This window comes from Lactuca serriola, chromosome 2 (assembly GCF_051521515.1).
Source record: "Lactuca serriola cultivar US96UC23 chromosome 2, Lser_US96UC23_V15, whole genome shotgun sequence".
In the NCBI taxonomy this organism is placed as follows: Eukaryota; Viridiplantae; Streptophyta; class Magnoliopsida; order Asterales; family Asteraceae; genus Lactuca; species Lactuca serriola.
In genome coordinates this window covers 169,617,259-169,644,817 of record NC_136409.1, presented here as the reverse complement: position 1 = coordinate 169,644,817, position 27,559 = coordinate 169,617,259, and the positions used below count along the sequence as shown (strand labels likewise).

General features: G+C 39.9%; 1 non-coding gene across 1 annotated transcript; it reads left to right on the top strand.

Moving 5' to 3' along the window:
• Positions 1 to 8,145: 8,145 nt before the first annotated feature.
• Positions 8,146 to 8,252, top strand: LOC145091169 (small nucleolar RNA R71). The gene has a single exon (XR_013702056.1). It is a non-coding gene; the product is annotated as a small nucleolar RNA R71 (small nucleolar RNA).
• The last annotated feature ends 19,307 nt before the right edge of the window (positions 8,253 to 27,559 follow it).

The window sequence follows — 27,559 nt, the reverse complement described above, 5'->3', positions numbered from 1 at the left end:
TCTTTTGATCTTCACTTTGATTGCTCCAATATTCTTCAACTTTTCTTGTAATTCTCTTTTTTTTTTTTACATGTACCTCATTTTTTTCACTCAAATCCTTACATGTTTAAGCAGGGGCGCTCAATCTCAACCTTTATTGACTAAAGATAATAATTTTCCTGGATACATTTCAGGTTTAGGTTGCTAAACATATTGCATCCCTCGGGCTGAGCGGGGTCGTGTTTTTGTCCCATGATTTCACTGGAATAAGGAAGCCACAAATGCACTAGAACGTATATAGGCTCAACTAAACATTTGGGTTTTCATGCAATCATCAACACAATTCTAATATGGAATCCTAATTTGCTTTTACCAAAATTTTCTAAATTAAATCCCTAAGTAATATTTTTGGTATGCAAATTTTTTTTTTTTAAAAATTAGCCTAAATTAAGATTCTAAGTTTTCTAATATGTAAGTTTTCTAATATGTGACCAACCCCCTACCCCACACTTATTTTATGCAATGCCCTCATTGCATACTATGCAAAGAATAAAAATTCAAATATATAGAGGGAATTGGAACACACTCCCATGGGGTAGCAGTCGATAGGTTGATACTCTCTTCTTTAGCTCCTTCTTCTCTTGTCTTTAGCCATGGGAACAGCTCATCCATGGCTTGGGTGTCATGTCTCGTGTGGTTGACAGCTTGAAAATTTCACGTAACAAGCTTCTTAGAAAATCTCCAGTGACAAATCTTGACAAAAGTGGACAGATGCAGCAGTGAAAATGCTCAAAGCAATTCTGGAAATCAAAATTGGCAGTATACTCGGCGAGTAGTGGAGTGGACTCGGCGAGTATCTTTTGACTTGGAACGATATCGTGTAATATCTCAGGTACTCGCCGAGTATAGTTTGTGCACTCGACGAGTAGGCGCTGTTTTGCCAAAACTGGTCCAGTTGATGTTCGCTTTTACTCTGGTTTTGAAATTGGAAATGCAAACTGACCCTCACTGTAATTCCTTCAGCAGCAACACTCTCCATTACTCTCGACTCTCACAGACGCAATCCTAAGAACAAGACTCCATATTTTTCATGAAAACCTCTCATTCCTTTCTTGACCCTCACAAATTAGTATGCCTCGTAATCTTCTATCCCTGAAAAAATTAAACAACTAAAAGTGACAATAATAATCAACCCACAAAACAAACATCATCCAAATGTTTAACATTTGTTCAAAACATAACAAAACATCATAAAAACATAAATAAAAAAAAAAACTTCATTCTTCATCTTCCATGTCGGCTCCTCCTGCGCCACTTCCTCCTTCTCCATCTCTTCTCCTCATTCGCTCGTCCCAACTCATAATGTATGGATATCCGGGACCGGGTCTTGGGGTAATATTCATCTGTTGAAAAAGGTATTCAAAAGATTGGTTATTATAATTCACCCCTTGTCCAATGTCATCCAAGTAGCGTCGGTACTCCAATTGGTTCCATCCGTCATTGTCCTCCTCCACCGGAATAACCGGTGGGTCTTCTCGCACCCGCTCACCACGCTGTCAGACCCGCCTTCCCGGCTCCTCGGGAATTGTCGGCTCGTCTTCATGTGGAATGGTGAATGAGTCGCCAAACTTCTTGACTATCCGTGCCCTCCGATATAGTGCAGTGTTGGATGGTGGAGGGTGGATAACCGTGAGTGCCCGAGCTTGTGGCAAATCTAGAATCCCATACGACCTCGCTAGTCTAGTCACAAACATGCCTCCATTGATTTTTGAGTTGACTTTTTCTTTAACCGCCCCTTCAGCGAGGAATTTGGCAATGCAATATGGGAGGTTGCAAAAAGCGTCGGGAGTAATAATACTCCATAAATAGAAGATGTTGAGGGTTGGGACCTTGTCCCAATCCTTCCTCTGGTTGATGGTGCTAGCCACAAAACGGTGGATGAGGCGGTGGATTGGTGATCGAATGTGGCCTTCTTGGGCAGTGGAAGGGATATACACCCGGTTAGCGATCTGGTTCCACCATGTTGAGGCCACCACTGCCTCAGGAAGTTCTTTATGGCAGTTCTCCAAAAAGGCTTCAAAATCTTCAGTCATCATCATGCTATGGTCATAAATTCCTAACCTCCAAGAGAACTCAGCAATGTTGCATTGTCGCAGCTCCCCGCCCAAAGAAAAAGAGACTGTGTTGTGGTTGTAATACTCACTACCACCTCGGAATGAGATGGTAGCGAAAAATTCCCAACACAACTCGACATACACGGGTTCTTGAATCTTGAATAATTGTAACCACCCATCACATGTGATGGTGGTATACCCCAGACTGCATTCCTTCACCAAGTAAGGTGTAAGCTCCTCCTCCAATCCCACATTGCCCAACCACCCTCAGTCAACTGCGTTTGGTAAATGGATTTCTTTTTGTTTGAGCGACTCCAATCTGTTCCTGGCCCTTGTTTGTGATGACTTAGAAGTGATTTGTTGAAAAGAAAGCCATGGGATATCAATTTGGCTCCCCCACGAGAAGACTGCCCCCTTCTGGCCATGATTCCTGCATACAAACATCAAAAAACACACAAACAAACAATACCCAGTAATTAAAAACAAAGAAATCGGGTCTGATTAGTCATCTACTCACCGAGTACACGAACTACTCGGCGAGTAGGATGAACATCGGGACTGTTCGGTGCTGGTCCTGTATAAACTGTCCAAGAATCCAAATTTTTCACAGGGGTTTGTTGTAATGACCTATCTAACCATAAATCATAAATAAATTCATCCTAACATTACCTAATTTATGGCTAATTTGAAACCCTAGAATTTGAGGAAACCTTAAATTCGAAATCAAGCAAATTCGGGGCAAATCTATGTTAAAGATCGAACCTTTCATGCGTTTATAGTGTAAAGATGTTACCTTTTTTCTTGAATGAGGAAGATTCGGTGGAGAATTGAAGAAAATCGGACGAAATCGCTACTGCTTAAGAATTCGTTGTGCATGGCGAGTGTGGGAGTTAAATGGGTGAAAACCCTCTTTTTTACAGACTTATATTTCATCTGTGTAAATCGGCTACTCGCCGAGTAGGAAGGTCCTACTCGCCGAGTATAAATGCAGTTACGCGTTTTTTCGAGTTACTCGGGCAGGTACTCGCCGAGTATATGTGCCTACTCGGGGAGTAAACCTTGAAGTTTGAAAAAATTGTGACAATTTTGAAAAGTTTATGTATTTTTTTAAGCCATCCACCCCACACTCTAGGCATTGCTTGTCCTCAAGCAGTTATATTTTCAAAAATAGATGAAGAAAAGAAAAAAATAATGAAAATAAAGGAAAGGAAAGAAAATGAAAACTTGAAACTCGGGTTGCCTCCCGAGAAGCGCTTCTTTTTAGGGAATCATTAGCTGGACTCCTCCCCTTCTACGTGGTTGCAATCCCTTCCAGCAGCAGCAACTCTTCCATTCCTTCATTCCGGGGGACTCCTTCTTCATACTTTTTAACCCTATGACCACTGACCTTGAAAGGTGTGCCATCTCTTGATAATAGCTCTATAGCACCATGTGGAAACACCGTCTTCACTAGAAAAGGACCATCCCATCTTGACTTGAGTTTTCCCGAGAAAAGCTTTAGTCGTGAGTTGAAGAGCAACACTTTTTGGCCTTCATGAATTTCTTTATCTTTAATCCTTTTGTCATGCCACATCTTGGTCTTCTCTTTATAAATCCATGAGCTAGAGCATTCATTTGCATTAACCGGTTGTTCTTTAGTTCCTCCATGTTGAAGTTACACCTCTTCAAAGCCCAAAACGCCTTGTGTTTTAGCTCCACCGGTAAATGGCATTGCTTTCCATAAACTAACCTATATGGTGTAGTACCAATAGGTGTTTTGAAAGCTGTACGAAAAGCCCAAAGTGCATCATCTAGCTTATCCGACCATTCCTTGCGGTTGCTCCCCACCGATTTCTCCAAAATTCGCTTTAAGGCTCGATTTGTCACTTCGGTTTGTCCACTAGTTTGTGGATGGTATGATGTGGAAAACTTATGGGTTACCCCATATTTCTTTAACACCTTTTCCAATTGGTCATTGGCAAAATGTGTGCCTCGGTCACTTATAAGGGCTTTCAGGACTCCAAATCGTGAAAATAATTTCTTTAAAAACCGCACCACCACCCGACCGTCATTTGTTGGTAATGCTTGTGCCTCCGCCCATTTGGATACATAATCCACCGCCACTAGTATGTATTTGTTTCCTTTAGACATGAGAAATGGTCCCATGAAGTCAATTCCCCACACATCAAACACCTCGCACACTTGGATACTATGTTGTGGCATTTCATTTCGGGATGAAATGTTTCCCACTCTTTGACAAGCATCACATTCTTTGACAAATTGGGTTGCATCTTTAAAAATTGTGGGCCAATAAAACCCAATGTCAAAGATCTTGTTTTCCGTGTAGTGTGCTCCATGATGTCCACCCGTGGGCTCGCTATGACAATGCTCTAATATTTTCCGGCTTTCCTTCCCGAATACGCATCTTCGTATGATCCCGTCCGCACAACTCCAGAAGAGGTATGGCTCGTCCCAAAAGTAATATTTTAATTCGAAAAAGAATTTCTTCTTCTATTGACTGCTAAAATCTTTCGAGATGTATTTTGTAGCTAAATAATTAGCTATGTCTGCGAACCATGGCTCTTCTCCCACGGTCACCATAATATACTCGTCCGGGAAATCGTCTCCATCTTTATCTTCTTGCAATTGCGGGTTCTCCAGTCTTGACAAGTGGTCAGCTGCTACATTCTCCATTCCTTTATTGTCTCGTATCTTTATGTTGAACTCTTGAAGAAGTAGCACCCATCGTATCAGTCTTGGCTTGGCATCCTGTTTTGCAAACAAATACTTGATAGCCGAGTGGTCAGTAAAAACAGTAGTTTTAGATAAAACCAAGTAAGGGCGGAATTTGTCAAAAGCATAAACCACATCTAATAATTCTTTTTCAGTGGTGGTGTAATTTTCTTGGGCTGGGTTTAGAGTCTTGCTAGCATAATATATGGGTTGAAAGTGCTTATCAACCCGTTGACCAAGGACAGCTCCTAATGCATAGTCATTAGCATCACACATAATCTCAAAGGGTAAGTTCCAATTTGGCGCAATAATGATCGGGGCATTAGTTAATTTTTCCTTTAAAAATTCAAATGCCTCTAAACACTCTTTAGTAAAATTAAATGGTGCATCTTTTAGTAGTAATTGTGTTAGAGGTCTAGTTATTTTGGAAAAATCTTTTATGAAACGTCGATAAAAACCTGCGTGTCCTATAAAACTCCTAATGCCCTTTACATTAGTTGGTGGGGGTAATTTGGCAATGGTGTCAATCTTTGCCCAATCCACTTCAATTTCCTTTTTGGAAACTTTGTGACCCAAAACTATACCCTCCTTTACCATAAAGTGACATTTCTCCCAATTGAGGACCAAGTCGGTTTTTTCACACCTAGCAAGCATTAAGTCAAGATTTGTGAGACAATCATGGAAAGAAGATCCAAAAACGGAAAAGTCGTCCATAAAAACTTCCATGAATTTTTCCACCATATCGTGGAATATGGCTGTCATACACCTTTGAAAAGTCGCGGGTGCATTGCATAACCCAAAGGGCATGCGTCTATAAGCAAAAGTCCCACTTGGGCAAGTGAATGTGGTCTTTTCTTGGTCCATTGGGTCTATGGGTATTTGAAAATAACCCGAAAATCCATCTAGAAACAATAGTAGCTATGGCCTGATAGTCTTTCTAACATTTGATCAATAAAAGGTAAGGGAAAATGGTCTTTACGAGTGGCATCGTTTAGCTTTCGATAATCGATGCACACTCTCCAACCAGTTACCGTTCGTGTCGGAATTAGTTAGTTCTTTTCGTTGGTTATGATCGTCATCCCTCCTTTCTTAGGCACCACTTGGACCAGACTCACCCATGGACTGTCGGAAATGGAATAGATAATTCCCGCATCTAAGAGTTTGACCACTTCCTTCCTGACTACTTCTTGCATGTTCGGGTTTAACCTTCTTTGTTGTTGTACAACTGGCTTTGCTCCTTCTTCCAGATTGATCTTGTAGGAGCAATAAGATGGGCTGATTCCCTTGATGTCGGTGATGCTCCATGCTATGGCCCGCTTCCGCTTCTTCAACACTTGCACTAGCTCTTCCTTTTCAGAATTGGACAGGTCAGCAGCTATGATTACAGGTTTTTGGTTGCCATCTTCAAGGAAAGCATACTCCAAATGTTCTGGTAAAGTTTTGAGCTCCGTTTTTTGGTTCTGACTGTTGGACTCGCCGAGTGTAGGTAGGGTACTCGGCGAGTTTGTGGTTGTATTCACGATTTCTGTCTTTTCTTCAGAGGAACTCGGCGAGTAGAACTGTCAGTTTGTTTTACCAATTCTTCATAATCTGCTTCTTCCAGCAGTCTTTCAATTTCCATCAAGTCTTTTTCTGGATCAAATTCTTCATCATCAGTTGTGAACTTGTTGGAATCTTCAGTTATGCCTTCCTCCAATAATTCGTCAAGCATATCGATTGAGAATGTCGTGTCGTCACTGTTCCTTGAATACTTCATAGCTTGGTCTACCCCAAATGTGACTGAATCTTCTCCTACCCGCAAGGTGAGCTTTGAGTCCCTCATGTCTACTATAGCACTTGCCGTGTTGAGGAAGGGCCTTCCAAGGATGATTGGCACTTGTGGATCCGCCTCCATGTCTAGAATGATAAAATCAACGGGAAAGATGAATTTGTCCACCTTGACTAATATGTCTTCGCATATGCCTCTTGGGAAGGTGACTGTCTTGTTTGCCAAGTGTATTTCCATGCGAATTGGCCTTGGTTCCGGGAGATCCAGCTTCTTAAAGAATGAATATGGCATTAGTTCACACTTGCTCCCGAATCGGATAAGGCATGAATGGTGGCCAAGTTGCCAAATTGGCAAGGTAAAGTCAAACTCCCCGGATCACCTTTCTTCTTTGGTAGCTTATTTAGCATAGCAGCTGAGCAGTTTTCATTGAGTACTACCTTCTTCACTTCTTCCATCTTCCTTCTATTAGTGAGAAGTTCCTTAAGGAACTTTGCATACCTGGGCATTTGCATGACGGCTTCAATGAAGGGTATGTTTATTTGAAGAGTCTTGATATGATCTAGAAACTTCTGATACTCCTTTTCCTACTTCTCCTTCTTAGCTCGAGCTGGGTATGGCATGGGAGGCTGGTAAAGTTTTTCAGGAATCTGTTCGGTGGGATTTTGTGATGTACTCGCCGAGTCCATACGTGGTACTCGACGAGTAGGGCTGTCAGATTGTATATCTTGGTTTTCTGCTTGCTTTTCTGCCTCCTCCTTCTGTGATTTCTTGGATGACTCAGTTTGAATAGGTGCCAGGGGAGTGATTATCTTCCCACTTCTTGTTGTGACTATGTTTATGTGCGCGCCTCGTGGGTTATTTTCAGTTTTGCTAGGAAGTTCGCCCGGTGACCTTTGGTTGATTTGTTGAGCAAGTTGCCCAAGCTGCGTTTCTATATTGTGGATAGATGCTTGCTGGTTCCTAAGCATGGTCCTTGTTTCTTGAATTGCAGCATCATGGTCACTATGTCTTTTTTCTGAAGCAGCTACAAATTTGGTGAGCATTTCTTCCAAACTTGGCTTCCTTTCTTGCACCGGCTCCTCCTTTTGGTAGAACCCTCTCCCTTTTTGCCTAAACCTTTCCTCCTTGGCTTTCTTGTACTCTTCATAAGGGAGCCATTCTTTCTTTTTTTTGCGCCAGTCTTCATCATATCGGTCTCCACTTGAGTAGCACACTTGCACCTTCTTGTTGCCATTCTCATCTAAATCACAGTCTCTAGTGAGGTGAGGCCCATTGCAGTTTTCACAACCCACCCGAATAGCATGGATCGTTTAATCCATTTTATCCATCCTCCTATCCATGGTTTTTAGCATAGCCATGACCGCGGATAAGTCTTCAGTAGCTGCATAAGCGGCTCCCCTAGTGACATCATGCCTAGGGTTGTGGTATTCTCTAGAGTGTTTAGAGAATTCTTCAATCAATTCTTTGATCACTAGGGGAGACTTCTTTGTGAGCGGGCCTTGCGAGTCTAGTAACTGCCTGGTTGTGACGTTGACTCCATCATAGAAGATGGAGACTTCTTGCTGGCTGTTTAGATCATGGTGTGGGCAGTTTCTTAGTAAGCTCTTGTACCTCTCCCATGCTTCATATAGCGACTCTCTAGCTTGTTGCTCAAAGTTAGCAATGGCCTTCTTCAACTTAGCTATCTTGGAAGGTGGGCAAAAGTGATCAATGAATTCTTCTTTCATCTTGGCCCAAGTGGTGACTGATCCGAGGGGAAGTGACTTGAGCCAGTCTTTTGCAGCTCCTTTGAATGTCACCGGAAGCATATGAAGTAGCTGAGTCTTGCGGGGCACATTTGGAACATTGAAGTAATCAGCTACATCATTGACTTCGTCCAAATGCTTGTAGGCATCTTCATGGTCTTTTCCATAAAAAGGTATTTCTTTAAGTAAAGTTAGGATATGACCCTTTAGCTCGAAAGTAGCAGTTGCGGGAATTGCGGGTTGCACAAGTCCCGGGCCAGTGTCATCGCGCATCCTCTTCTTCCATTCTCCCATGGGGATTTCATCAATGTTAGCCATTGTGATAGCTAACTCTTCCTCGGAATCGGTTTCGTGCTTGTATGTAGGCTCCTCTTCTTCCTCGGTGTCGTACTCAATATCTTCCTTAGCCGGTTCGTCGATTACTAAAGAAGCGTTGGATGCTCCTGATTTGCTGCTCTTCTTTTTCCCAAAAACAGTCTTCAAATTGGACAAAGGTGACTTCTTTGGTGTACTCGAACTCTCCACGTCCTTTCCTTTGTTTCTTTTCAATGCGGTTTCGGGATCTTCAAACGGGGGTACCAGCGGGGTGTTTGATCCTCTGGTCATGAAAGTCCTGAAATAAACAAGATAAAAACGTAAAAAAAACAAAAAAATGTACTAAAAAAATTGAAAATTAAACTGCTAAATACGCTTGTACTCGCCGAGTAGGTGCGACTGCACTCGGCGAGTATAAGTGTAATTTTGAAAAAATTAAAAACTTAATATTAACACTAAAACAGATGCTAAAACCTAATTAGTAACTACTAAATTGTAATAAATTAACTCTATGCAAGTAAACTCACACAAAGGATCGAAAAAATTAGGAATTAGATTAATTATTTAGAACCGTTCCCCGGCAACGGCGCGTAAAAAACTTGATGTGTGTTAGATGCACTTGTTTTATCCCTACTTTTTATTAATAAATTTAGCACACAAAGGCAGTGAACCTGTCTTTTAGTGGTATAGTTTAGTAAGTAAGGTATCGAACTCAAGGAACGGAAAATTAAACTAATAACTAATTTTAACTAAAACAATTAATGAAAGTAAAAGGTTTTTCTTCTAGTTTTGCAAGACTAGAAACTTAAGCACACATAAACACTTAATTAACTAAATAACTAAAGCAGACAACTAATTCACCAAATTTGATAAAGATGTTTCTATTTAGGTTCAACCAATTCACTCCTATGGTTATTTTGTATTTATGATAGATTAGTTGTTATTGGCTACCAATTATAGTGGTTAGGTTCATGTTCATTACTCCTAACCCTTAGACAATCAATTAATATAAGCAGTGATCAAGTGTTTAAACTAATTAATTCCCTAGATTAGCAATTTGGATTAAATAATATTTGTAGTGGTTAATCAATTTAGTGGTTTAATTAACCTCTTGTTTGATGGTTTCTCAAACAAGCTCACACATTAATCTAACTATTGTCTTATTAATCTTAGTTTCATAATCATTATTCCTAAGCATAAGATTTAGTGTTCACATAGACATATGAGGTTAACAATTAAGAGATGTTCATGCAGCTTAATTGTCTTCCAGTTAACAGAAAATAATTGTGATTAATGCATAAGGTTCTTTAACAAACTTAATTTAATAGATCACCAATAAACAATTAATCAAAAGCTAAGAATTAAACCATAGGAGTTCCTTGGTATTCCCCAAACAGAAACAAAAACGTATTTAGCTCATAGTTGTAGTAAAAACAAACATAAAAACAAGTTTAACTAGATTAGACATACTCAAATCCTAAAGCTAAGTGGAATGATTAACCTAGTTGCTTCAATTCTTCAAAACGTTGAAGATTAGAATTCCTCAGCGTCTTCCAGGGTTCTCAATCGCAGAAGGATCTTCAAAAATTGCCAGAAAAGTAGTCCCATCGGATAAAGGCTTGGGTTTTATAGATATCTCAAAACAGGGTGTACTCGGCGAGTAGCAGACCCAACTCGCCGAGTAGACTCGTTGTAATCCGTCTTAAATCAGGAGTCGTGGCTATCTTCTGTAATATTCAGCTGGACTCGCCGAGTAGATGAGCTTTTGTCCCTCAATCTTCACTCTTTGGTCTTCAATTGCTTTCCCTTGTTCCCTTTCACTTCCAAGCATGTCTTTTGGACTGAAAACAAAATTTAAACAATATTAAGTACCTTTTGTCCATATTATTCACATAATTAGTTAAAAATGAATAAAAATGTATGTTAAATAACTAACTAATTATGCACATATCAGTACACTAATAAATCTACATGAACCTAATAGTTATAAGGAAGCCATGGCAGACCCAGAGTCTGTAAAATGGAAAGAGGCGATGGACAGCGAGATTCAGTCCATGTATGACAACCAAGTTTGGAATTTGGTTGACAATGTGCCCGGACGTAAGACGGTTGGGTGCAAATGGATCTTCAAGAAGAAGACCGATGTGGATGGGAATGTGCACACGTATAAGGCACGATTAGTGGCGAAGGGCTTTACTCAAACTCCCGGAGTTGACTATGATGAGACCTTCTCACCAGTTGCTAAGATAAAATCTATTAGGGTGATGTTAGCCATTGCTGCATCTCATGATTATGGGATATGGCAGATGGATGTCAAGATCGCTTTCCATAATGGGAAGTTGGCTGAGGATGTTTATATGGCTCATCCAGATGGTTTCGTCGATCCGAAGAGAGTGTGCAAGCTTGAGAAGTCCATTTATGGACTTAAGCAAGCGTCTCGCAGATGGAATCTTTGCTTCGATGAGAAAGTCAAAGAGTTTGGATTTGTACGAAGTGAAGATGAATCATGTGTATATGTCAAGGCCAGTGGGAGTATAGTTAGCTTTCTCGTTTTGTATGTCGATGACATACTGCTCATAGGAAATGACGTCCCGACTTTGCAGGAGGTTAAGTCCTGGCTCGAGAAGTGCTTCGCTATGAAGGACCTCGGAGAGGCTTCCTATATTTTGGGAATAAGGATAGTGAGAGAACGAAGTAAGAGACTAATAGGACTTAGTCAAAATACTTACTTGGATAAAGTACTAAAACGTTTTTGTATGCAAAACTCGAAGAAGGGAGATCTACCGATACAAAGTAATGCCAAATTGAGTAAGACTCAAAGTCCGAGTACAGAAGCCGAGATAGCTGAGATGAGCCGAGTACCTTACGCTTCCGCGGTTGGCTCAATCATGTACGCTATGACTTGTATTCGCCCTGATGTGCCTTTGCTTTGATCATGGTCAGTAGATATCAAGGGAACCCTGGCAAGGCTCATTGGATTACGGTCAAGAATATACTTAATTACCTTCGGAGGACCAAGGAATGGTTTTTAGTCCTCGGAGGGAGTGATGACTTGAAGGTGCGAGGGTATAGTGACGCAAGCTTCCAGACTGACAGGGACAACTACCGTTCGCAGTCGGGCTGGGTCTTTACCCTTAATGGAGGAGCAGTGACTTGGAAAAGTTCCAAAAAAGAAACCGTAGCTGATTCAACGTGCGAATCAGAGTACATTGCGGCGAGCGAAGTGTCAAAGGAGGCGATGTGGTTGAAGAACTTCATTGGTGATCTTGGAGTTGTGCCTACCATAAAGGAGCCTATGGAAATTTTCTGTGACAATGAAGGAGCGGTTGCCTTGACCAAGGAACCGAGGGATCATGGTAGATCTCGACATATCGACAGAAAATATCACTTTATTAGACATCGAGTAGAAGAAGGACACCTCGTAGTAAAGAGGGTATCGTCAGAGGATAACCCAGCAGATCCGCTTACGAAGGGAATGAGCAGGGTTAAGCATTTGCAGCACGCTAGGAGCATTGGGCTGAAAGACGATATTAGTTTAGATTAGATAGTTTTGGAAACATGTAATAGATAAATGTAATTGACATTTGATGATTAAATAAAGGAGTACTATTTATAATTAAAGCTACTGTCTTATGTTAATTGCTTAACTATTATTTCATTTTGCATGTTTTGACTTCCTGAATAATTGAGTTATTAAGAATAATCGAATTATTTGAATAGTCCACAATCGTTCATATGTTGGAAGTAGGTATGAATGAAGATTGTCATGAATTGGTATGTAGATTGTCTAAAAGGTATTAGACATAGCAAAGGTTTGCTACAACGTTCATGAGTGCTTATGAACAAGTTTTGAGCATTGGAATAAACCCACGCTTGCTGGAATCACTTTATGGAATGAGACACAAGTGATCGCAAGACGATAATATCATATGGTCTTAACACCAAGATATATGGTTTATTGTTTATTAATTGGTTGTGCATTGATAATGCGAAACCGCATCAGTAAATTGATGTCATAAAAAACGCATTGTTGTGTATGATTGATTAGTAAATAGTAAATGCATATAAGTCGAAGTTTATCTGTTATTTTTATCCTAAGAGGGTAAAAGCGATATTAGGGCCCCTCGATGATTTGATTTGACTTATGTGTCGGTCCCGGTCAGGACTGAATTGATGTGTTCAATTAAGTTCTATGTCAAATGAATCTGAGATCGAGAAACCAATTGCTGAATAATAAGTTCCATAAGATTGTTCGCATAATATCTAAACAGAGGACTGTACGATCCCTTATCTGAAGGACAGGTAACTGATAAGATCAGAGTGTGACAGCGTCTTTGAGAGCTACGATTGCTAATCGGATTGTGTTTGCATATATAGTTACTAGACGTATCCAAATGGGAGACTGTTGGATTAGTGTCTAAGGTTGTAACTATATTTGGTAAGTACTTGACCCGGTTGTGCATGGTCCTTTTGGGTTGCCTTCACCAAAGCAATTTGACAGGATGATTTGTTAAGAGAGAAGAGATATTGTGACATCCACTAAATTCTCGGTCAGAAAAGACCGATTTAATTTATGCTTTTTAAAATCAAATCAGATAAATCTTTATAAAAGATGTTGCGGAATTGGTCCCCAAAACAAAATATGATAAAAGTTTGTCAAAACTTTTCTTTAAGAAATATATCATTTCCTTTTTATATCAAAACCTTGGGATGTCATGTTCCGATATAGATCAAAAGCATAAACAATACATTATAAGCCTTACGACAGTTATTTGTAACTACTGGCCTATAATCCAAAATTCACTCATCATCATCACCCGACTATGCTCGGGGTCCTCTACCTGTAATATAAACTGCTGAGTGGGTCAGACTTGGAAGCCTGGTAAGCATATAGGGTTTTCAACCCACAATACATAAATTTATTATGTTTAAACATCAATCAATCAACCGAATTACCCCAAACCCCATTATTTTATTTATTTCTTAAGGGTTTACCCTAAGAATCAACTATCACTCCTTCCTAAGGATTCATCCTAAGGAATAGACACAAAGTCACCTCGTGACGGGGGTTTATACAACTGGCACTAATTCCATAGCTGGCAAAGTTTATTCAACATGCGCTAAGTCCATAGCTCTCATTTATCGACAGTATTATTTTCAGGCATTCTCTCCTGCAATACATGTAAATGGGTTTTTAGATTACATCAAATGAACATATAGTTCATTACACCTACAGGTTGCGGGCCTGCTAGTGTTCCATAGACTGTCTAGAATAGTCCATGGTTGTCGTCCATACTCTGCTGAATGACGGGGGCCAACAATTTGGGTAAGTGATTCTCTCAAATTTTCACCATTCACCCTCAACTCATGATCAATATTATTAATCATCTCCTTTATCCAACTCACCTTTCATCATACCCACTATTTCATTTACCCATGTTTTTACCCAACATTTCTCGTAGATAAAAATACATATATAGTTTAAATTATTTAAAAACATGTATAAATCATTCCTTCAGCACCCATCTCAAATAAACAAACAATATATATTCACACAACACATATTTTATGTAAAATACTTCATATCTATGTGTAAGGTAAAAGTAATTACACACTCACTTGATTTAATGAAAACCGGGCAACAATTCGTTTCCTAAAACGATCGTTTCTAATAAAACCAGGAGTTTTATTGAGAAACCGGGCTCTGCGAGGGTCGGGCTTCGAAACCGAAAAGATAATTTTTTCGGGGTTCTCGGGCACTTCGTGGCGTATTCCGGGGCTTACAATCGATATAGGGGCTTTGGGGGATTCTAAGATGAAGAAAATATGAAGAGAGGGGCTAAATATGGCAAAACTCCAAAAGTAACCGAGAGCCTTCGCAGGTACCCTTCTATTTATAGGGTCCGAAGTCCTGATCCAATGGCTGAGAAGCTTCTGATTCGACGGCTGAGAGGCTTCGCAGGGGGTGGCTCACACGAGGGTAGCATGTGCGAAGGGCTGCTGGCTTCTTGTGATTGGTCCGAAGCGTGTGTCCGATGTGCAGGTGGTCAGCATGTGCGAGGGTCTTGGTGGCACCCGCTGATTGGACTGCGGAGTCGTATCACACATGCGAGGCTCGGAGCTAGGGTGCGAGGTTCGGTCCATATGCGAGCCTCGGATTGGACCTCCCTTCGGTCAAATCAGAATCCGACATGTGGCTTCGCATGACTCAGCAACTTCGGTGACTCAGCAGCTTGGTGACTCAGCAGGACACGTGGCACTTTTTCAGCGAGGGTGACGTGGCAACTCGTGACTATGCGAATTTTCTCGATTTCCGCGCCAAAACTTCTAAAATCCATAACTTTCGCATACGAGCTCCGTTTTTGACGTTCTTTATATGCACGCGTAGCTAAATTTACGCTCTACAACTTCCGTTCAGACTTCGTCGGCTAATTTTGACTTTAAATTTTATATTATTATTTTTAACAGACCGGGACAGGAAATCCGTTAAAAATTCATAACTTCTTCATCCTACGTCTGTTTTCGTCAGAATTTTTACCGTTGTGCTCATAACGACGAGACCTTCAATTCCCGTTTAGGTTGTGTAGGCTAAAAATCGCTCGATCTAAAATTCAAGTTTTTTAGCTGTCTACTACTAAGCTGAAACTTCGAAAAATCATAACTTCCTCATACGAAGTCAGATTTGGACGTTCTTTTTATCGAACTTCTCGGTTTACAAATACTACGACTTTCGTTTAGATTACTAAGGCTAAAAAGTAGTTTATCAAAAACTCACTTTTTACGACATTCGGCACCGTGCCAGTTTTGTTGCGAAACTTTGACAGGCCATAACTTCTTCGTTATAACTCGGATTTCTGCATTCTTTATATCCCCGAAATCCTTGTTTTGACCACTACAACTTTATGTAAAGATATTGGGCTTATCTCACACTTTAATTTTGACGCTTATTTTTATTTTTAATTAATTAAACCCTAATAATTAAGCATAAAACACATAATTCACATAAAATTCACATAATTCCTTTTCATTTCTTCTAAATGAGTTACAAAGGTTAACCTAGACCATTATGTCAATATTAATGCCTAGCCTAGAAACACGAGCGTTACAACTCTCTCCCCCTTAGGATGATTCGGTCCCCGGAATCACACAACGATAAACAACTACGGGTAGCGACTCACTATGTCACTCTCCGTTTCCGATGTAGGATTTGGCCCATTTATATGTTTCCAACGTACAGGCACTAAATCGACTATCTTACGTTACAACTTCTTAGTCTTACGGTTAATGTAACGACCCAATTTTCACGTCCAAAAATTTCGTTTTTAAAACATTACTTTAGAAAACATTAATAATTAGAAACATTGTTTGATCAAACAACATCACAACGTAAACCATGTCTAAAAGCCAAACCATACAACCAATCGAAATATCAGAGTATAAATCCCAGAGAAATCTCGTAAATGCGGAAACCAGTGTGTGTGCATGATGTGCCGCTACCGCGCCAGCTCCTTCCCCTTTGATGAAGAGGTACCTGAAACCAAAACTGTAAACTGTAAGCACAAAGCTTGGTGAGTTCCCCCACTGTACCACATACCATATAATTACATAACATACATATATTGTCAGGCATATCTGGGTGCCCGACCTACCCCTTCGGTCCTCTCGACCGGACGTTGCCTAGCATACCTGGGTGCTGGCCTCCCCTTCGGTCCTCTCGACCGGATACTACCTAGCATATCTGGGTGCTAGCCTCCCCTTCGGTCCTCTCGACCGGATACTGGGGAACTATTTCTCCCCTCTACTACTACCACATAACATGTATCACAAGATCAGAATCTATCTAACATGGCTGAGTATGACTACCCCTTCGGCCCTACCGACCGGATATCTCGGGGACTATCTCCCCCTACTGTTACTAGCACATAGCATCATATCATACTAGCACATAAACATAACACATGTAGTAGTAATCCCTAGATGAATATCACAGAGACAATCATCTACATACAACTCCTACTGGTGGGTCGGCATTGTGGTCGTGACCCACCGCTACTGGAAGGTAACTCACCTCGAAGTAGCTGCTGATCTGATCGGGAACTGACTGTCTACTGATGCTGCTGCTGCTCCAGCAATCCTCCGGCTGTAATTCCCACAACATACTCAATCAAACACTGTTAACTGTCCTTTGGGTAAAATGACCATTTTACCCCTGATCATGCCCGAAGTCAAAGTCAGAGTCAACTTTCAGTTGACCCGACTCGCCGAGTTGGCTCACCAACTCGCCGAGTCCCTGTCCAATCGACTGACCTGGATCCTGTCTCTACTCGTCGAGTTAGGCGTTGACTCGACGAGTTCTCCTTCCAAACTGATGTTCAAGTCCTTCATCCTACTCACCGAGTTGTATGAACAACTCGCCGAGTTCATCTTCATACGATGAACACTTATGTTGCGACTCGCCGAGTTGTATGAACAACTCGCCGAGTCTGATCTTGATCTAAGGAGATTGCCTTGAACTCGCCGAGTCAGGGCATTGACTCGCCGAGTTCCTTCATGGATGAGTTCGGCTTCCAACTCACTGAGTCACACCCCGTGACTCACTACTCTACTCGACACAACGAAAAGGGGACAAACTCGGAGACTCGCGAGCAGACTCGCCGAGTCAGATGAACGACTCGCCGAGTCGCTACCATGCAGTCTCTATATGGTCGATTTTGCTTGAATCCAGCTTATACTATTCACAGATCTGGGTTCCTAGAGCATGAATAACACATAAAGTTCCAACTTTACGTGTAGATATTCACCAATGAGGGTTTTAGGGCTCAAAACGCACCAAAAGAGTAGATCTAGGGTGTACATGCAACATGGGTCCATAAAGGCAGTAGATCCAAGCTCCTGGAGCTCAATCTCACATAGATCTAGAAGTTACCCAGCTTATTACGAGTCCACAAGCATACATAAGCTTGGAAACGGATCAAAAAGTGCTTTAATGGAGCCATAAGTATGAAAACATGGGGGAAACGAGCCATACCTTAGTGAACACTCTGAGATTGCTCAAAGGTGCTTGACCTCCTCTTCTTCTTCTTGATCTCCTCTCCTTCTCACTCCAAAGCTTCAAAAGAACACACCAAAGGCTACAAACTCACAAGAACAAGGGCTAGAATGTATGGAGAGCTTCTGAGGGTGAAGGGGGCGGAGTTGGCGCGCAAATGGTCGTTTAAATAGGGTGCAAACCCTTGGAAATTAGGGTTTCATCAGACAGCGCGAACTCGCCGAGTCGCCAACTTAACCGCGTCCCAAGTCTCGTCTCTACTCGGCGAGTCGGGCCTCCAACTCGCCGAGTCCAAGGCCAAAATACAAAATACTCAGATAAATCTTACATACCAGGAACCAGGTGCTACAATTAATGATTGCCTCAGGTTCTCCAATTAACCTCTTGTTCTCGTCCAACCTTAATTCAGAAATGAGAATTATGTCGGGCACACCTCCCGTGAACTTTTTCAAATAACACATATGAAAGGTGTTATGAATACTCTCTAGTTCTTCCAGTAATTCTAGCTTGTAAGCTTGATTCCGGATTCTCTGAAGAACTTTAAATGGTCCAATAAGCCTTGGACTCAACTTCCCCCTTCTACCAAATCTTATAAGTCCCTTCCACGACGAGACTTTAAGTGAAACCGAATCTCCAACTTTGAATGATACCGGTTGTCTTTTCTTGTCAGCATAGCTCTTTTGAGCAGCTAACATCTTTTTCCCTAATCACTTACAACTTTTCAGCAATCTAATGGACTATTTCAAGTCCCATAAACTGCTTTTCCTCTTATAGACTCCTCCAAAACCTTGAGGTAAAACGGCTGTCATGATCGGATACAATCGTTAACGAAACACCGTGAAGCCTCACACTTTCCTTCACATAAGAATTCGCAAGTTTATCCATAGACCATTTCTCGTTGGCTGCTATGAAATGCGCACTCTTAGTGAAGCGATCAATGACCACCCAAATCATGTCGTGACCGTTCCTTGTTCTGGGCAGTTTAGTCACAGAATCCATAGTGATATCTTCCCATTTACCCATGGGTACAGGTAAAGGTTCTAAACTCCCATATGTTTTCTGATGTTGTGCCTTAACCCTGGCACAAGTTACACACTCAGCCACATACTTTAGCAACTTTGAGCTTCATCGTCGGTTACCAGTAATAGGGTTTTAGATCTTTATACATTTTCGTATTGCCGGGATGAATCGAGTACATGGTCTTGTGAGCTTCTTCTATCAGAAGACCTCTTATTCCTCCCATCCTAGGTACCCAAATCCTATATTTGAATACCTCCAGTCCTTGACCGTTTGTATCAAACACCAACGTTTTACTCAAACGTTCTTCCTTTCAGTCATTTTTCTCTAAAACTTCCTCTTGAGCTTTCTTTATACTTTTCACAATTGTCAAGACAACTTTAATTCTTAACGCTAATGGCCCTTTTCTTTTCAAGAATTACCTTTCGACTGAGAGTATCAGCAACAACATTTGGTTTACCAGGGTGGTAAAGTATCTCACAGTCGTAGTCCTTGAGCAATACTAGCCAGCGTCGTTGCCTGATGTTCAATTCCTTCTGATCAAAGAGATATTGGAGACTCTTATGATCAGTGAAAAGTTTACACTTTATGCCATAAAGATAACGTCTCCATATCTTAAGGGCGAATACTACCGCTGCCAACTCCAAATCGTAAGTGGGGTAGTTCTTTTCATGCTCTTTCAATTGCCTTGATGCATACACTATCATCTTATCCCTTTGGGTCAGAACACATCCTAACCCAATTCCAAAGGCATCACTATAAACTGTGAAGTCATCAACTCCTTTAGGTAACGAAAGAATCGGTGCTTCACACAACTTCTTCTTTAACTTCTCAAAGCTTCCTATGCTTCTCATTCCAAGTATAGACAGCTCCTTTGTGGGTCAAAGCTGTCAATGGAGTCGCGATCGAAGAAAAGCCTTGGATAATTCAGTAATAATATCTGGCTAATCCTAAAAAGCTTCAGATCTCCATAGGACTTTCAATTCTAACCTTTAAGTTACAAAATAAATCCTTATTGAGGACTCCTCCTTCTTCTTGGAATAAGTATTTTCCTTCATTTATTGTAACAGACCGATGGGTCATGTTCTAATGATCTCTCATTGTATACTGCACTACTTAGACTCAGATATCCTAGGGACAAATTTTAGAAAACATTATACCTTCCTTCATGTTCTAATGTGATACAATCATAGTTCAACATGTATCATTTCTAACTACCAACTTCTTTAACAATGAGTGCGATACTTCAAATGATCGCTTAGATCGTCTTTCATTTCAATCTTCTGGCTTAAGTCAAATGTTACATCGAACTTGGTTCTCTGAACCACTTAATAAAATCATCGTGGTCGGACTCAATTTGATATGACCTCTAAGGTCGGAATAACAATCATCTTCTTAGTCATTACCGAAACGATGGTAACGACAGACTAGAACAAGACGGAATCAAATAATAGCTTCTTGGTAACCTTGTGACTTTCCCTGATCCAAGTGCGATTCCTGTGCTTCCAGTAGTATAGATCTCTACTACTATTCACACCTACTCATACTCGTCCCAAGTACTGTCTCGCAGTCCCCAAGTCCTAAAATCACAAAACAATTTAACACATACAAATGTGTCCAATTAATCATAAAATTTTCCTAGACTCTACTAGGACTTCTTTCACGCGTATCTTCAATGATCAACTCTACTTCAACTTGGTTGGTGATGGAAATTCCAGATGATTGGGACAACTTCAAAAATTACACCAGCCATTCTATTCATCAGACGACAAAACTAGGGTTTATTTTATTTCCTTGAAACGATTACACAAAGGTTCAAGTTTACCCTATACTATGCCTCTCATAGGCTAAACTACTTGTTACTATTCACATTACTACTTCGTAACTTGATCTTCGGGTATCAAGTCTTGACTTCTACTTCCTAGTGTTATTAATCACTTCTTCAAGGATATCCTGAAATTCCTTTGGCGTTGATGGTGCATTTGGCCTTGTCACTTCATTTTTCTTCGGACAATTCTTAGAAATACGACCTTCTTCTTTACATCCGTAGCACACCTGCTTGGGAATCGTACACTTATTGGTGTAATGCCCTATTTCTCCACACTTAAAGCGCTTCACCTTCCCGTCACAATTCCCAGAGTGTTTATTTTTGCACTTCCCGCACCATTTTCCTTTATCTCTTCTTTTGCCAAACTTTGAGGATATGTTGCTCTTGTTGGGCCTTGAAGACCCCTCAAATTTCCTCTTCTTGCCAACTTCAACTTTGTTGGCAGTTGTGTCATTGATCGTTTCCTCAATACACTTAGCAACTCTAATAGTTGCCTCAAGAACAGATGCCTGACGTATTGGCACAACAAGTTCATCCTTACTTTGTTAAAGTAAACGTTTTGTTTCTTCCATCTGTTCATCTAACATCGTACGTACCATTGCCTGCACTCGAGTCATCGTGATTGGCTCAGGCTGTGGATTATCACTTCCGAACCCACTTTGAGTACTCGCCATTTCGATCTATACACTAATCGTAGGTGAATTTAGATCTTCATTTTCGTTAGATGTTAAGTCTTCAAAATGTTTATATGTTAGTTCCAATATCATAGTCATACGTTTAGAATCCTACACACATAAGGTTTCCAGATCCGGTCGGCAACAGACCATAGATCCAAACAAATAATAGCATCATTATAGTTATAACACAAAACATTTAGCACATAAAAGCATTTTATGCATCCTTCCTAAAATAAACTGGTGCTCGTGTCTAAATTATGGTAGACAGTCATCTCACAATCATCACTTAGCATTCTAAGTTTAAGTCTAGAAATCCTACAATTTCTTAATTCGCTTAAACTAATGCTCTGATATCAACTGTGACATCCCCTAATTTCTCGGCCAGAAAAGACCGATTTAATTTATGCTTTTTAAAATCAAATCAGAGAAATCTTTATAAAAGATGTTGCGGAATTGGTCCCCAAAACAAAATATGATAAAAGTTTGTCAAAACCTTTCTTTAAGAAATATATCATTTCCTTTTTATATCAAAACTTCAGGATGTCATGTTCCGATACAGATCAAAAGCATAAACAAGACATTATAAGCCTTACGACAGTTATTTGTAACTACTGGCCTATAATCCAAAATTCAGTCATCATCATCATCCGACTATGCTCGGGGTCCTCTACCTGTAATATAAACAACTGAGTGGGTCAGGCTTGGAAGTCTGGTGAGCATATAGGGTTTTCAACCCACAATACATAAATTTATTATGTTTAAACATCAATCAATCAACCGAATTACCCCAAACCCCATTATTTTATTTATTTCTTAAGGGTTTACCCTAAGAATCAACTATCATTCCTTCCTAAGGATTCATCCTAAGGAATAGACACAAAGTCACCTCGTGACCGGGGGTTATACAACTGGCACTAATTCCATAGCTGCCAAAGTTTATTCAACATGTGCTAAGTCCATAGCTCTCATTTATCAACATTATTATTTTCAGGCATTCTCTCCTGCAATACATGTAAATGGGTTTTTAGATTACATCAAATGAACATATAGTTCATTACACCTACAGGTTGCGGGCCTGCTAGTGTTCCATAGACTGTCTAGAATAGTCCATGGTTGTCATCCATACTCTGCTGAATGACGGGGGCCAACAATTTGGGTAAGTGATTCTCTCAAATTTTCACCACTCACCCTCAACTCATGATCAATATTATTGATCATCTCCTTTATCTAACTCACCTTTCATCATACCCACTATTTCATCTACCCATGTTTTTACCCAACATTTTTTGTAGATAAAAATACATATATAGTTTAAATTATTTAAAAACATGTATAAATCATTCCTTCAGCACCCATCTCAAATAAACAAACAATATATATTCACACAACACGTATTTTATGTAAAATACTTCATATCTATGTGTAAGGTAAAAGTAACTACACACTCACTTGATTTAATGAAAACCGGGCAGCAATTCATTTCCTAAAACGATCGTTTCTAATAAAACCGGGAGTTTTATTGAGAAACCGGGCTCTGCGAGGGTCAGGCTTCGAAACCGAAAAGATAATTTTTTCGGGCTTCTCGGGCACTTCGTGGCGTATTCCGGGGCTTACAATCGATACCGGGGCTTTGGGGGATTCTAAGATGAAGAAAATATGAAGAGAGGGGCTAAATATGGCAAAACTCCAAAAGTAACCGAGAGCCTTCGCAAGTACCCTTCTATTTATAGGGTCCGAAGTCCTGATCCAATGGCTGAGAAGCTTCTGATCCGACGGCTGAGAGGCTTCGCAGGGGGTGGATTGCACGAGGGTAGCATGTGCGAAGGGCTGCTGGCTTCTTGTGATTGGTCCGAAGCGTGTGTCCGATGCGCAGGTGGTCAGCATGTGCGAGGGTCTTGGTGGCACCCGCTGATTGGACCGCGGAGTCGTATCACACATGCAAGGCTCGGAGCTAGGGTGCGAGGTTCGATCCATATGCGAGCCTCGGATTGGACCTCCCTTCGGTCAAATCAGAATCTGACACGTGGCTTCGCATGACTCAGCAGCTTGGTGACTCAGCAGGACACATGGCACTTTTTCAGCGAGGGTGACGTGGCAACTCGTGACTATGCGGATTTTCTCGATTTTCGCGCCAAAACTTCTAAAATCCATAACTTTTGCATACGAGCTCCGTTTTTGACGTTCTTTACATGCACGCGTAGCTAAAATTACGCTCTACAACTTCCGTTTAGACTTCGTCGGCTAATTTTGACTTTAAATTTTATATTATTATTTTTAACAGACCGGGACAGGAAATCCGTTAAAAATTCATAACTTCTTCATCCTACGTCCGTTTTCGTCAGAATTTTGACCGTTGTGCTCCTAATGACGAGACCTTCAATTCTCGTTTAGGTTGTGTCGGCTAAAGATCGCTCGATCTAAAATTCGAGTTTTTTAGCTGTCTACTACTAAGCTGAAACTTCGAAAAATCATAACTTCCTCATACGAAGTCAGATTTAGGCGTTCTTTTTATCGAACTTCTCGGTTTAACGAATACTACGACTTTCGTTTAGATTACTAAGGCTAAAAAGTAGTTTATCAAAAACTCACTTTTTACGACATTCGGCACCGTGCCGGTTTTGTCGTGAAACTTCGACAGGTCATAACTTCTTCGTTATAACTCGGATTTCGACGTTCTTTATATCCCCTAAATCCTTGTTTCGACCACTACAACTTTATGTAAAGATATCGGGCTTATCTCACACTTTAATTTTGACGCTTATTTTTATTTTTAATTAATTAAACCCTAATAATTAAGCATAAAACACATAATTCACATAAAATTCACATAATTCCTTTTCATTTCTCTTCTAAATGAGTTACAAAGGTTAACCTAGACCATTATGTCAATATTAATGCCTAGCCTAGAAACAAGAGCGTTACAGATATTATTGTTAATATATTATGAGAATAATATTTTAAAGGAATCATAATGTTATTTGATTAATATAAATCATATATTAATTGAGAATTAATTTGGTGACTTGAAGAGGTTAATTGAATAAAGGGGCATAAACTGTCAAATGTGTGATAGTTGTGTTTTGGGCTATGTATCCTTATGGATATAAGGGTGGACGGATTTTTGGGTTAGAGGACCATACAATCGTCCAAGCCTAGTATCTAGGAGGATCTTGGATTGCTTAGGGCCTAAGTTATTCAATTAGGGTTAAAGGTGAAACCCTAGTAGCTCATATTATAAATAGATCCCTAGGGTGAGGGAAATCGGTACTCATGCAAGGCGAGGAACACTAGAGCCGATTTCTCACCCTTCTCTCTCTCTCTCAAGATCATTCTTTTGCTAGTTGGTGTTTGTAAGCCATTAGAGGAGTGACAATTGTGACTCTAAGCTCCAAGAAGAAGAAGTATCAAGCAAGTAATCCAAGGTATTGTTCTAGATCCATATTCATATGATTAGATTCAATTGTTTACATTAGATCTAGTATTGAAAGTCTTGGATACAATGCATGTTCAATTATAGAAACCTAGATCCAAGAAATTAGGGTTTGCATGTGCACATAGGAAAGTTCTCATGGCTCAAACCCATCACATAACTTCATGATCTATGCTCTTAGAACATCTTAGAGCTTGAAAATCTCCTCAAGAACACATATAGGGCCGAGATCTTATCCATTCTTCATCAAAAACCAAAAACATCAAAGCAAAGTGAGTTCATACCCTTTTATTTTCGATTTTTACTTTGTTTGGGGGGAGAATACAAGTTGTTATGTGTAGATCTATGTGTGTATCCATTATTTTTTGTGTTTTCTTTAGTTACATATGTGTTTATGTGTTGTAAACTTCATGAACTAAAAGATTTACTAAAAGAGGATGATATTGGTACAACATAACACTTATTCCAACATATATCATAAGAAAAAAGGTTTAAAATTCATCTAGGATACTTAGATCTAAGAAAAACTTCATGAAAGGGGCTAAAATCGACAAATGACAAAGTATGGGTTAATTATGTAACCCACGACTAGTAAGGGGTTCAAAAGAAAATTTTTGCTAAATAATGGCTAAACGCGACATTTGAGACCTTATAGGGACAAAAAATATAAATATTTTCATGAATTGGCCTTATGTGGGCTTTTCACGGTTTTGGACTCAAAAATTGTAATTTTTGGGCTTTTGTGGTTTTAATTGTCATTTTCAAGAAAGTTGTGTCAAATATGTAAATTTTTGATAAAAAGGGTCAAAGTTGCAAAATTATGAACATTTGGGCCAAAAAGATGAAATTTTCTATAAATGGGCCGAAAATGTATATTTTCACAAAAATCAAGCCAAAATTGATATTTTTGACAAAAATAAGTTAAAAATGTTATTTTTACATAAACTAGCCTTGAATACAAGTTTTCTCCAAAATGGGGCCTAAAATGTTGTTTTTACTAAAATTGGGCCTTAAGTGTAAATTTTTGGCTTGATGGGCCAAGAATGTCAATTTTACAAAAAGTGGGCTTTTTATGTCATTTTAGTAAATAATTGAGCTAATACTAGTAAAATAATAACAAACGGGCTAATTTTGTCACTCTCATGTTATTGGGCCTTAGTGGCTCATTTATATGTTTGATAGGTTTTGGATACTATTTGTATGTTTATTGGGTCTCATTGACCCATTAACATGCTTGACGGATCTTGGATACTATTTGCATGCTATTTGGGCCTGTAAATACCTTACATGTGAAACATGCCTTAGTTGTCCTTTTACATATATTTTAGGCCCATGTTATATAATCTCATTTTCCTTCGGGACTGAAAACGACTTACATGTTTAGTGAGCCTCAGTTGTTCAAATACATGGTTCATTGGGTTTGTAATGAGTTTTATATTTTTCTCTTCGCGTAAACTCGATTAAGGATCTAGTGAGACGTGTCGGTTGACACATATTGTGTGTAAGATCGTAGCCTGTAGTTATAACCAGAGTCTCTTGGAGGGAGAGCGGGGGTTTGTGGATAGATCTATACGGGGATGACACCCCACACCCGATTTGTTCACTACAGTTAGATTACATAAGTCTAGGGTGACCAAAAACCTTATTCTATTTTCCGTCGGCGTTCATAAACGCCAAGACAGGCGAACTTGTAATTATCTAGCATGGTTATAACGACTGACTTAGAGGAATTAACATTATGAAATTTACGGGAGACCATTCTCTTTTCTCTTTGGATTACTCGGGAATATACTCGCGCCGGTACTCAACCTCGGGGTTGATATACCAGCATTCTCTTTTACAGGCAACATAGGGTTGTCTGGGGGCATTCTCGTTACATTCTCTTCATTTACTTTTGGAATTATACTGAACAAAAACACACATACATTATTGCAATATTAGACACAAACACACTAAACTATTTTAAGAAAATACAAGATTTTCTCGTGATCACAAAGTTATACAAATTGTAACACCCGTAGATCCGGGCTAGTCAATTTAGAGAAGATAAGCATCAAAAATGACTTTTTGATGGAAGATTATTTAGAAGGATTAACCTTAACTAATTTATAGTATATGTTACAAGGATTTTGTACGTACAAAGAACGCCGAAATCCGAGTTATAACGAAGAAGTTATGACCTGTCGAAGTTTCGCGAAAGAACCGGCACGACACATCGCGACGTAAATAGTGAATTTACGTTAGAGCGATATTTGGCCTTAGCAATCTAAACAAAAGTCGTAGAATATGTTAAACCGAGAGTGTACATAAAAAGAACATCTAAATCTGACTTCGTATGGGGAAGTTATGATTTTTCGAAGTTTCGGCTTAACAGTGTACAACCCGAAGTTCGAATATGAGATCGAGAGATATTTATGTTGGGTTTTGAGCATTGTAACACTCCTAAGTGTACATGAAACCCTAAATACCTTGGATCTATGTTTTCTCTATTATACATGCAAATAAGAACTTCCAAGGTATTATCCTAATCTAGCATACAAAACAATGAGAGTAACAAGATAGAATACATACCTCTTTGATGTAGAAAGTCTTCATGAGGCTTGAGTGCCTAGTGCCCCAAGTGTGACACCTCAAATGGTTCACACAACACCAAATACACTTGGAATAACTTGAGAGAAATCTACACTTCATGAAATCGGCTAGCCCTTCCATTACTCACACTAGTGGCCGATTTTGTCAAGAATAAGATCTTTATATAGTGTTACAATTAGGGTAAACCCTAATTGTCATGACTTTCCATTTCCTTGGATACATGGGTTCAAATACACCATGGAGCATCCATGGACCATCCTATGGGTTTTAGCTCAACTTGATTATCCATGGAGCATTAGCCCACTATACAAGTATGGATGATTTACACAATCA